The sequence below is a fragment of the Eumetopias jubatus genome, unplaced genomic scaffold, assembly GCF_037043125.1.
Source record: "Eumetopias jubatus isolate StellerSeaLion01/CBP00866 unplaced genomic scaffold, mEumJub1_p1.0 scaffold_8, whole genome shotgun sequence".
Lineage (NCBI taxonomy): Eukaryota > Metazoa > Chordata > Mammalia > Carnivora > Otariidae > Eumetopias > Eumetopias jubatus.
In genome coordinates, this window is record NW_028274814.1 from 6,448,274 (window position 1) to 6,461,876 (window position 13,603).

A 13,603-nucleotide genomic window follows, 5' to 3' on the forward strand; every position below is an offset into this window, starting at 1 on the left:
AAATAATAGCAATAACAATAAAATTAAAAACCTTTCTCTTGTGCATTCTACAGTAGCAGAGCAAAACAGCATATAAACAGGTATAGGAAATAGAAACAGCCCTTATAATTTCAGTTCCATGTAAAAAAATTCAGCAGGGGGTGATTAAAATAGCATTACTAATTAGAAAGCCAAAATCAGGGCTGCAAGACATTATTTCCAGCTCTGACGGACAAAGGCCTCCCTCATGTTCTCAAGCTGCTTCACAGAGAAGGAACTGGTAAAACAGAAGTGACAGAATCATGTGGAATCTATTTTTTCTTCTTTCACCTATAAATTTTAGTCACCTCTTTGATAGCCCTGCATCATTCTCCTCATCGATAGAATGAGAGTGTGTTCGGTCATGCCTTGAGATTCTGGTAAGCCCTAACAGAAAAAAGCCAGATCTATGGTAATAATATATGTTACTAAGGTATATACTAAAGAATTGAATTATATTAAAAGGGGTAGATCTTTGAGCTCATTTCAGGAGCAGCGTGAGAGGTGGTAATTTTATATAAAATACATAACACACAGCAGGTGCTCAACAAAGGGTTGTTGAAGAATGAGTGAGCACTGCCATCTGGGATGGGGACTCTGCCCCTGGTCACAGAAGCGAGGCCTCTGCCTGTCTTTAATGGATGAAGAAAGTTCTTGAAGCTCTTTATGAGTAGCATTGGTGATATCTTGTTGTTCTTTGTCTAATTCATCACTCCAGGGATCATCTCCTTGCCTAGTCTTCTTATTTTAACTAGCTAAATCCTTTACATCTAAACCTTGATACTTTACCAAAAGCATATTCTGATCCTCTGGGATTTTCCTATTTGGAAGAGCAGTGATCTGTGGGACACATCTGGTTGCATGGAGGATACTGTAGGTTGAGAACTGAAACAGGACTCAGTGTGAGGTGCAGAATAAGAGCAGAATCTTCTTGCAAGTCCTTGACCTTTCTACTAGTTCCAGAGGTAGAAGAAGTTGAAGACATGAACACTGAACATACCATCTTGAGATGAGTTTTACTAAGAGATTTTATTAAGTACTCAGCAAGTTCAGAAATAAACTCAGGGGCATCTTGTACGTGTTTTCTTAAAAAAAATTCTCCAATCTCATCCTGGAACATAAAAGTGATCTCTGGTTTCTTCTTACCAGTGTGAGATGACTCATCATCGCTAGCATCATCTTTTCTTCTAGATGTTTTAAGTTTTGTACCCTCTGGCCCTGCCCCCACCATCTCCTCCCACACTTCCACAGCCCTCTGTTGCTTTTCTCCTTCATTCATCTTTTTTATTCCTTTTACTTGTATTAATGCCTTCTTTTTTTTTTTAAGATTTTATTTATTTATTTATTTGAGAGAGAGAATGAGAGAGAGAGAGCATGAGAGGGGGGAGGGTCACAGGGAGAAGCAAACTCCCCGCTGAGCGGGGCCCCGATGTGGGACTCGATCCTGGGACTCCGGGATCATGACCTGAACCGAAGGCAGTCGCTTAACCAACTGAGCCACCCAGGCGCCCGTATTAATGCCTTCTAAAATGGAGACCCGTTTCAGATCTTCTTCGGTGATTAAATGAACAGGATTATTTTTCATTTCCTTTTCAGTGTTTTGGTGCATCAATTCACTGACCAGTTCGTGCAGTTATTTTTAAGTTTTCCGCTGATGACAATGATGTCACTAACGGCCACCACCAAAGCCAGTTTGCTGAAGGCTCTCATCACCTGTGGAAGCGATGCTGCTGCTTCTTCAGCTGATAAAGAACTGGGCAACAGAGGTGCAATATTAACCATGTTCCGGAGCTGATGGCTTCCTCTGCTGATGTTTTTCTCGTGATCCGCAGGTCCATGACCAATACAAGCTGCTTTCAAAAAACAAGAGTTGTGTAGTCTTTTATCTTTTCTTTATGTAGCTCGTAGCACCTGGGAATCCAAGCTGAACAAAGCATCAAATTCTAGATGGCCATTCGGCCTGAAAAAGGACTCCACCCAAGTACTCTCTGTCCTGGAGTAAATGTCAGGGACAAACACTGCCGTGGCCTGTCTCTCACCTACCACACTGCCTCGTAAGCGTCCACTGTTAACAAGTTCCTCAAGCAGAGGGTAGAACAGCTGTTCCTGACATCATATTTTGAAATCAGAGAGTTCACTGCTCTACCCAGGTAAAAACACTGAATAGTCCACGGATGCACCTACAAAAGCTTCAATAAATATTACTCCTGTTATTAGGATTGCTGTGTCCATTAATTCTACCTAGTCATGGAGTTAGTGCCTGTGTCAGAAAGTTTCCAGGAAGATCATAGATTTTACACAGTTCTGACATGGTGACCTGACCACTTTCTTGCAACTTATCATTTACCTTTTTTGCTAACTGATCCAAATAGTTCTCATCTACCAGCTGTCCCAACACTAGCTGAACATGCTTTTCTGATTTAACAATGTCACCAGCTGTATTTTCACTATGAGTCAGATCCACATGGATCACCTGTTGCAGATCAACAATGCTTACTCAACCACCTCAGACATAGAGTTCATCCCTCATTTCTTCACTAATTTGTGCTGGAGTAATATATTCCTTGCCATCAAGCATGTGAACTACTTCTAGCTGTTTCTGAGCAATCAACTCATTCACAATCTCAATGCAGTTCCGCGCTGACAACCTCCGCAAGCTGCGTCCAAGGGACGGCAGCCACCAACCACCAGATCTCCTCACAGGTGTCCTTTCCCTACTCACCCAGCTGCTGAAGAACTAACCACATGTCAGCCTAAAAAATAAACCATTCCAATTAATGAGCAGTGTTATCAATATGTTTTTAAGTTTGCATTTCCCTAGTGATTCAGGATGCTGAGCATCTTACTTGGCAAGTGTATACCTTCTTTGATGAAAAGTCCATTCAAATCTTTTGCCAATTTGTTTTATGAGTTGTTTTCTTATTGTCGAGTTTTGAGAGTTCTTCATATATTCTGGATACTATTTATCTGTCAAATTTGGGATTTGCAAATATTTCTTCCAGTCTGTGGCTTGTCTTTTCTTCCTCTTGATAGCGTGGCTTTCAATTTTGTTAAAGTCTGATTCATCCTATTTTCCTGTGGATCATGTTTTTGTTGTCTTATCTAAGAACTCTTTCCCTAACTCAAAGTCATAAAGATTTTCTTATATGCTTTCTTCTAGAACTGTTATAATTTTATGTTTTACATTTAGGTTGATGATCCATTCTGAATTAACTTTCGTATGAGGTATGAATTATGGGCTTTTTTTTTTGTATATGGACATCCAATTTTTTGAGCCCCATTTGTTGAAAAGACTATCCTTTCTTTAACTGTTTTTGCATCTTTTTCAAAGATAGGTCTATATTGGGCTCTCTATTCTGTTCCATCGATCTATTTGCCTATCCTTTCATCAATACAACACTGTCTTAATGAAGTAGTAGTTTTTCTTGGATTTTAGAATTGTTTTGACTCCTCCCATTTATTTGCCTGTCAGCTTGTCAAAAAAAAAAAATCCTAATGGGATTTTGACTGGGATTATATTGGATCTGTCAGTCAAATTGGGGAGAACTGACTTTGTAACACGGTGAGACTCCCAATCCGTGAACAAGGTCCATGTCTCCATTTGTTTATGTTTTCTTTGGGTTTCTTTCATCAGTATTTGTAGTTTTCAGCATATATCCCCTGAACATTTTGATTCCAATTGCTAGGATAGAGAAATACAGGTAACTTTTACATGTCAACCTTGTATCCTGTGTTCTTGGTAAACTCACTTATTCTAGGGTTTTTTTTTTTTTGTAGATTTTTTTGTATTTTGCATATAGACAATTGTATTATCTGTGAATAGAGAGTTCTATTACTGCCCTTTTAATCTATAAGCCTTTTATTTCTTTTTCTTGCCTTATTGTACTGGTAAAAACTTCTAGTTAATGGTGAGAGGGGGATATCCTTGCCTCATGTCAGGTCTTATGGGAAAAGCATTCAGTCTCTGACTATTAAGGATGGTATTAGCCTCTGTAGATACCCTTCATCAGGTTAAGGAAATTCCATGCTATTCCTGGTGTGCTGAGAGTTTTTATCATGAATGAATGTTGAATTTGACAAGCGCTTTTTCTGCATCTACTGAGATGATCATCTGGTTTCTTTCTTCAGTCTGTTAATACAATGAATTATACTGATTTTTTTAAATGTTGCATCAACCTTGCATTCCCAGGACAAACCCCACTTGGAACGCTGTGTTTTATTTTTATTGAGTGGTTTTACATTTCTGTTTATGAGGGATATTGGTCTATAGCTTTCTTTACTTGTAACAACTTTGGTTTTAGTATCAGGGTAATGCTGGCCTCATATAATGAATAGGAAAGTGTTTTGTTTCTTAAATATTTAAAGAATTCACCAGTTAAATCACTTAGACTGGAGTCTTTTTTGCTGGAAGTTTTTAACTATGAATTCAACTTCTTTGATAGGATATTCAGGTTATCGATTGCTTCTTCAGTAAATTTTGGTAGATCGTGTCTTTCAAGGAATTGTCAAAATTATGGGCATAGACTTGTTCGTAGAATTCCCTCAATGGGATTCTATTGCCCCTTTCATTCCTGATATTGGTGATTAGTGTCTTCTATCCTTTTTTCATGGTTTGCAGGTTTATCAATTTTAATGACTTTTAAGGAATCATATTTTTTGAAAAGTGTCTTAACAGGTATATTATTTTGAGTTAACAGGTTTTTTTCTTTGAGCACTTTAAAGATTTCCATTCCATCGTCTTCCAGCTGGAGTGGTTCTGATGAGAAGTCCTGGGATTCATTGCATGGTCCTCTATACTAATGCATCTTTTTTCTCTAGCTGTCTTTAAGAATTTTTTCTTTGTCTTTGGTTTTCCGCAGTTTGAATATGAGAGGCCACAAGTGAGTGTGTATGTGGTGTGTTGGTATCTATCCTGCTTGATATTTTCTGAGCTTCTTGATCTGATATTTGTATCTGTCATTAATTTTAGAAAATTCTCAACCAAATATTTCTCTCATCCTTCTTGCATTCCAGTTACACATTTTAGATTGTTTGTTTCTGTCCCACAACTTCTGAATGCTCTGTTTTATTTTCCACTCTTCTTGTTTTAGTTTGGATAATTTCTATTGACCCATATTCATATTCACCTCTTCTTTCCTGAGCTGCATAAGTGTATTGGCAAGTCCACTGAATGTTTTCTTCATTTCTTTTACTGTTTTTTCACTTTTAGCATTTTCACTTAATTCTTTTTTATTGTAGCTCTTTCATAAAATTGTCCATCTGATCTTGAATGGTGTTAACCTTTTCCTTTCAGCCTTCAACATATTAATTATGGTCATTTTATTTTATTTTTAAATTTCTTGCTTCATTTCCTTAATTTATTTTTTAATTTTTTTAAATTTAAATTCAATTAATTAACATATGAAATATTATTAGTTTCAGAGGTAGAGATCAGTCATTCATCAGTTCTTATATATACTCAGTGCTCATTATATCACATGCCCTCCTTAATGTCTATCACTCAGTTACCTCATCCCCAACCCCCCTCACCTCCAGGAAAACTCAATTTGTTTTCTATGATTAAGAGTCTCGAGCGCCTGGGTGGCTCAGATGGTTAAGCGTCTGCCTTCGGCTCAGGTCGTGATCCCAGGGTCCTGGGATCGAGTCCCGTATCGGGCTCCCTGCTCCTTGGGAGCCTGCTTCTCCCTCTGCTTCTCTCTCTCTCTCTCTCTCCCTCTGTCTCTCATGAATGAATAAATAAAATCTTTAAAAAAAAAAAAGAGTCTCTTACGATTTGTCTCCCACTCTGATTTTGTCTTGTTTTATTTTTTCCTCTCTTTCCCTATGATCCTCTGTTTTGTTTCTTAAATTCCACATATGAGTAAGATCATACAATAATTGTCTTTCTCTGATTGACTTATTGCACTTAGCATAATACAGTCTAGTTCCATCCACATTATTTCAAATGGTAAGGTTTCATTTTCTGATGGCTGAGTAGTATCCCATTGTGTATATATATATATATATATATATATATATATATATATATATATATCACATCTTCTTTATTCATTCATCTGTTGTTGGACATCTGGGCAATTTCCATAGTTTGACTATTGTGGACATTGCTGCTATAAACATTGTGGTGCAAGTGCCCCTTTCAATCACTACATTTGTATCTTTGGGGTAAATCCCTAGTAGTGCAATTGCTGGGTCATAGGGTAGCTCTATTTTCAACTTTTTGAGGAACTGGCATACTGTTTCCCAGAGTGGCAACACCAGTTTGCATTCCCACCAACAGTAAGAGGGCTCCCCTTTCTCTGCACCCTCACCAACATCTGTTGTTTCTGAGTGGTTAATTTTAGTCATTCTGACAGGTGTGAGGTGGTATCTCATTGTGGCTTTGATTTGTATTTCCCTGATGTCAGGTGATGTTGAACATTTTTTCATGTGTCTGTTGGCCATTTGGATGTCTTCTTTGGAAAAATGTCTGTTCACATCTTCTGCCCATTTCTTGATTGGATTATTTGTTCTTTGGGTCTTGAGTTTGATAAGTTCTTTATAGATTTTTGGATACTAACCCTTTATCTGATATGTCATTTGCAAATATCTTCTCCCATTCTGTCAGTTGTCTTTTGCATTTGTTGGCTGTTTCCTTTGCTGTGCAAAAGCTTTTTATCTTGATGAAGTCCCAATAGTTCATTTTTGCCCTTGCTTCCCTTGCCTTTGGCGATGTTTCTAGCAAGAAGTTGCTGTGGCCGAGGTCAAAGTGGTTGTGCCTGTGTTCTCTTCCAGGATTTTGATGGATTCCTGTCTCACATTTAGGTCTTTCATCCATTTTGAGTCTATTTTTTTGTATGGTGTAAGGAAATGGTCCAGTTTCATTCTTCTGCATGTGGCTGTCCAATTTTCCCCACACCATTTGTTGAAGAGACTGCCTTTTTTTCCACCGGATGTTCTTTCCTGGCTTTGTTGAAGATTAGATTTGAGGGTCCATTTCTGGGTTCTCTATTCTGTTCCATTGATCTATGTGTCTGTTTTTGTGCCAGTACCATACTGTCTTGATGATGACAGCTTTGTAATATAGCATGAAGTCTGGAATTGTGATGCCACCAGCTTGGTTTTCTTTTTCAACATTCCTTTGGCTATTTGGGGTCTTTTATGGTTCCATACAAATTTTAGGATTATTTGTTCCAGCTCTGTAAAAAAAGTTGATGGTATTTTGATAGGGATTGCATTAATGTGTAGATTGCTTTAAGTAGCATAGACATTTTCACAGTATTTGTTCTTCCAATCCATGAGCATGGAACGTTTTTCCATTTCTTTGTGTCTTCCTCAGTTTCTTTCATGAGTGTTCTAGTGTTTTCTGAGCACAGATCCTTTGCCTCTTTGGTTAGGTTTATTCCTAGGTATCTTACGGTTTTTGGTGCAATTGTAATTGGGATCGACTCCTTATTTTCTCTTTCTTCTGTGTCATTGTTAGTGTATAGAAATGCAACTGATTTCTGTGCATTGATTTTATATCCTGCCACTTTGCTAAATTCCTGTATGAGTTCTAGTGATTTGGGGGTGGAGTTTCTTGGGTTTTCCATGTAGAGTATGATGTCATCTGCGAAGAGTGAGAATTTGACTTCTTTGCTGATTTGGAGGCATGTTATTTCTTTTTGTTTTCTGATTGCTGAGGCCAGGACTTCTAGTGCTATGTTGAACAACAATGGTGATAGAGGACATCCCTGCCATGTTCCCGACCTTAGGGAAAACCTCTCAGTTTTTCCTCATTGAGAATGATACTGCTGTGTGCTTTTCATAAATGGCTTTTATGATATTGAGGTATGTCCCTCTATCCCTACACTGTGAAGAGTTTTAATCAAGAAAGGATGTTGTACTTTCTCAAGCTTTTTCTGCATCTATTGAGAGAATCATATGGTTCTTGTCCTTTCTTTTATTAATGTATTGTATCACATTGATTGACTTGTGGATGTTGAACCACCCTTGAAGCCTAGGAATAAATCCCCCTTGGTCGTGGTGAATAATCCTTTTAATGTACTGTTGGATCCTATTGGCTGGAATCTTGGTGAGAATTTTTGCATTCATGTTCATCAGGGCTATTGATCTGTAATTTTTCTTTTTGGTGGGTCTTTGTCTGTTTTTGTGATCAAGGTAATGCTGGCCTTATAGAAAGAGTTTGGACATTTTCCTTCCATTTCTATTTTTTGAAACAGCTTCAGAAGAATAGGTATTAATTCTTCTTTAAATGTTTGGTAGAATTCTCCTGGGAAACCATCCAGCCCTGGACTCTTGTTTGTTGGGAGATTTTTGATTAGTGCTTCAAGTTCCTTGCTGGTTATGGGTTGGTTGGTATGTTCAGGTTTTCTACTTCTTTCTGATTCAGTTTTGGAAGTTTATACATTTCTAGGAATGCATCCATTTCTCTCAGATTGCCTAATTTGTTGGCATGTAGTTGCTCATAATATGTTCTTATAATTGTTTGTAATTCTTCTGTGTTGGTTGTGATCTCTCCGCTTTCATTCAGGATTTTATTTATTTTGGTCCTTTCTCTTTTGTTTTGAATAAGTCTGGACAGGGGTTTATCAGTCTTATTAATTCTTTCAAAGAACCAGCTCCTAGTTTCGTTGATCTGCTCTACTGTTCTTTTGGTTTCTATTTCATTGATTTCTGCTCTAATCTTTATTAATTCTCTTCTCCTGCTGGGTTTAGGCTTTATTTGCTGTTCTTTCTCCAGCATCTTTAGATATAAGGTTAGTTTGTGTATTTAAGATCTTTCTTGTTTCTTGAGAAGGGCTTGTAGTGCTATATACTTCCCTCACAGGACTGCCTTTGCTGCATCCCAAAGGTTTTGAACAGTTGTGTTTTCATTTTCTTTTGTTTCCATGAATTTTTTAAAATTCTTCCTTAATTTCCTGGTTGACCCATTCATTCTTTAGTAGGATGCTCCTTAGCTTCCATGTATTTGAGTTCTTTCCAAATGTCCTCTTGTGATTGAGTTTAACTTTCAAAGCATTGTGGTCTGAAAATTTGCAGGGCATGATCCCAATCTTTTGGTACTGGTTGATTTGTGGTCCAGTATGTGATCTATTCTGGAGAATGTTCCTTCCATGTGTACTCGAGAAGAATGTGTATTCTGTTGCTTTAGGACAGAATGCTCTGAATATATCTGTGAAGTCCATCTGGTCCAGTCTGTCATTCAAAGCCCTTGTTTCCTTGTTGATGTGTTTCCTGCTTAGATGATGTGTCCATTGCAGTGAGTGGGGGATTAAATTCCCCTATACTATTATTGTATTATTATTGATGTGTTTCTTTAATTTTGTTATTAATTGGTTTATATAATTGGCTCTTCCCATGTTAGGGGCACAAATATTTATAATTGGTAGATCTTCTTTTTGGATAGACCCTTTAATTATGATATAGTGTCCTTCCTCATCTCTTATTACAGTCTTTGGTTTAAAATTTGTTTTTTCTAGGGGCCTGGGTGGCTCAGTCATTAAGCATCTGCCTTTGGCTCAGGTCATGATCCCAGGGTCCTGGGATCAAGGATCAAGCCCTGCATCAGGCTCCTTGCTCAGCAGGAAGTCTGCTACTCCCTCTCCCACTACCCCTGTTTGTATTCCCTCTCTCATTGTCTCTCTCTCTGTCAGATAAATAGATAAAATCTTTAAAAAATTTTTTTGGTTTTTCTCATATAAGGATTGTCACCCCAGCTTTCTTTTGATGTCCATTAGCATGATAAATGGTTTTCTACCTCCTCACTTTCAATCTAGAGGTGTCTTTGGGTCTCAAATGAGTCTCTTGCAGACAGCATATCGATGGGTCTTACTTTTTTTATGCAATCTGATACCCTGTGTCTTTTGACTGGGGCATTTAGCCCATTTACATTCAAAGTAACTATTGAAAGATATGAATTTAGTGCCATTGTATTTCCTGTAAAGTCACTGTTTCTGTACTTTTGGGCTCTCTCTTCGCTTAAAGGATCTCTTTTAATATTTCTTGCAGGGCTGGTTTAGTGATCACAAATTCTTTTGGTTTCTGTGTCCTGAAAGCTTTTTATCTCTCTTATTTTGAATGACAGCCTAGCTGGATAAAGTATTCTTGGCTGCATATTTTTTCTCGTTTAGCACCCTGAATATATCATGCCAGTCTTTTCTGGCCTGCCAGGTATCTGTCGATAAGTCTCCTGCCAGTCTACTGTTTCTACTCTTGTAGGCTACGAACCTCTTGGCCTGAGCTGCTTTCAGATTCTTCTCTTTGCCTCTGAGATTTGCAAGTTTCACTATTATATATCGGGGTGTTAACCTATTTTTACTGATTTTGAGGGGGGTTCTCTGTGCCTCCTGGACTGGATTGTCTGTTTCCTTCCCCAGATCAGGGAAGCTCTCCTCTATAATTTGCTCCAATATACCTTCTACCTCCCCCTTTTCCTCTTCTTCTGGGATCCCAATTATTCTAAAGTTGTTTCGCTTTATGGTATCACTTATCTCTTGAATTCTCCCCTTGTGGTCCAGTAGTTGTTTATCAATCTTTCTCAGCTTCTTTATTCTCCACCATTTGGTCTTCTATATCACTAATTCTCTCTTCTCCCTTATTTATCCTAGTAGTTAGAGCCTCCATTATTTATTGCATCTCATTAGTAACCTTTTTTATTTTGACTTGATTAGGTTTTAGCTCTTTTATTTCTCCAAAATGGGGTTCTCTAGTGTCTTCTATGCTTTTTTCCCAAGTCCAGCTAGTATCTTTATAATCGTTATTCTGAACTCTAGTTCTGACATTTTACTTATATCCATACTGATTAGGTGCCTGGCAGTTGGTACTGTCTCTTGTTCTCTTTTTTGAGGTGAGTTTTTCCATCTTGTCATTCTGTCCAGAGAAGAATAGATGAATGAGAGAACAAAATATGAAAATGGCAACAACAAACCCAGAGAAATATACACTAAGCAAATCAGAAAAGACCCAAAACTGGAAAAAAAAATTAAAAAAAAAAAAAACAGAGAGAATATAATCAGACAGGTGAACAGAACAGAGCAATACACTGGATCCTGTGTGTATTTTGGTCTGTTTGTTAGAAAACCAGACCTCAAAATTGTAAAGAAAGAAAAACTTATTTATGTACAAAAATAAAATTAAATACAGTGAAGGGATAACATGTAACTGTAAAAATATGAAAATTAAAAAAAAAATGAAGGAATATAAACTGACAGGGGAACAGAATAAAGCAATCCACTATATCCTGAGTGTATTTTGGTCAGTTTGTTAGAAGAAACTGCATCCCAGAATTGTAGAGAAAGAAAAACTTATATATATACAAAAATAAAATTAAATACATTGAAAGGATAGAATGTAACTGTAAAGAGGAAAACTAAAAAAGACTTTAACAAAAAAAAAAGAAAGAAAGAAAGAAAGAGAGAGAGAGAATATAATCAGACAGGTGAAGAGAACAGAGCCATATACTAGATTCTGGGTGTGTTTTGGTCTGTTAGACAAAACTGCATCCCAAAATTGTAAAGAAAGAAAAACTTATATATGTACAAAAATAAAATTAAATACAATGAAAACACAGAATGTACCTGCAAAAATGAAAATTAAAAAATAAAGAGTTGATAAAATAAGAAATTTGTTGAAAAAGGAAAGAGAAAAAAATTAAAATTTAAAAACTAAGGAATCATGGGGGAAAGAACCATGAATTCTATATACTATTTTCCCTTAGTGCCAGAGTTTTACAGTTCTCTATGATCAGTAAACTTGTTCTTAGCCGATGTTCTTGCTGATCTTCTGGGGATAGGCCTATTGCACCAATTCTCAGGTGTCTTCACCCCAGGCAGATTTGCACTGCCCTTGCCAGGGGACCAGGCTAAGTAAGCTGCCTTGGATTGTTCTATGTGGCTTTTGTTCCCTGAAGGCTTTCTGTACAGCTTTAGAGGATGGGAATGAAAATGGTGACCTCCCAATCTCCAGCCCTGGAGCCAAAAGCTCAGGATCCCATTCTTTAGTGCACCCTCAGGGAAAAGCAGTCAATCACTCCTGTCTCCCTGGTCTCCTCTGCCCTCCATACTCACCCAGCCTGTGATCGAGCACTTCTAACTCAGGCATACAACCCTGTTTTGAGTCTCCAAAGCTTACAAACTCCTACAGCATGCACCCATGCCACTTCTCCCCAAGGAGGAAGGGGGGTTGGTCTCTCACAGTATATGGCAACCAAGCTGAGAGCCCACTCCTGGGCTCAATGATTGCAGCTGGCTTCCCTGTTCTGATGCCTGGGAACTCTGCCATACTCAGGCACCTCTGGTCTCCCTGTGACCCCAGGGATCCTGAGACCACACTGTCCCACCTAAGATTCTGCCCTGCTTCACCACCCAAGCGCCTTTCAGGCAGGGATGTCCCTTACCAGAGCAGACTTCTAAAAGTTCCGATTTTGTGTTCCCCTGCTATATCACTTTCTGGTAGCCGGCTTACAGAGGCTCCCTCTCCCTGGAATCTATCTTCCCGTATATTGTCTCAGATTCACTTCCGCACCTCCTACCTTGCAGAAGGTGGTTGCTTTCCTATTTGTAGAGTTGCAGCTATTCTTTTCTGAGATCTCAGGTTGAGTTTACAGGTGTTTAGAATGATTTGATAATTATCAAGTTTAATTCCTGGGACCAGATGAAATTAAGGTCTCCTACTGCTCCACCATCTTGGGCTCACTCCAATTATGGTTATTTTAAATTACCTGTCTGGCAGTTCCAACATCTGTGTCATATCTGAATCTGGTCTGTTGTTCGCTTTGTTTATTGACAGTGTGTTGTTTTTTACTTCTTGTTTTTCCACATGCTTTGTAGTTTTTCTTCTTATATTAGTAATGATTCAGATAAATTGTTTTTATGCCTGGAAATGGACGTGACTTTCCTTCCTCTAATCCTTTAGTGTGGGGTTTTGAGTCAATCTAGTCAGCAATTGAGCTGGATTTAGGGTTTGTTGTGCACCATAGTCTTCAAATTCTTCCATAAATACTTTGTTTTTAGGGTGGAGATCACTTGCCAATGTCTGTTCTTCCTCCAACTTTAAGCTATCCTTTTGGGCTGCACCTCTTGCTCCATATTCTTACAATTCTTCCAGCAATATTTCACTATTACTTGTAACTTGATACTTTTTAGCCATGTGGCAGAGGTCTAAGGGGAAGAAGCATTCTCTGTTGCTCTGATTAAGCTGCAGTCTTAGGCATGCACTATATCTCTGGGTCAAGGGATATGGTCTTCTCAGTGCTTCTCTGTCCCCACAGCTTAAAGTTTTGGGCCCAGCATGTATTACTGCCCTCCCAATGGGGAGATGTTTTTTTCTTTTCCCTTTCCCCAGCTGCAGTGAAGTTTCATCAATACCCCAAGAGTGAATATTTGTCTTCTTTCCTCTGTAGTTTAGGGTTCTGTTTAAGTGGGAACAGATCTTGGTAGGGTTTTAAACCATTCCCACATTGGCTGCTATTCCCATACTCCAGGCTGACACAATGAGGGATTCATTCTCAGAACTCTCATGTATCCTTTCTGTGAACACTTAATGAAGTTTGTGAAGAAAAGTATACAAATGGATACAATTTTCCCTTGTATCTGCACACCCAAAT

General features: G+C 38.2%; 1 pseudogene; it reads right to left on the reverse strand.

Annotated features, from left to right (window-relative positions):
- Positions 1-838: 838 nt before the first annotated feature.
- On the reverse strand, positions 839-12,747 carry LOC114222411 (E3 UFM1-protein ligase 1 pseudogene; annotated as a pseudogene).
- Positions 12,748-13,603: the final 856 nt, after the last annotated feature.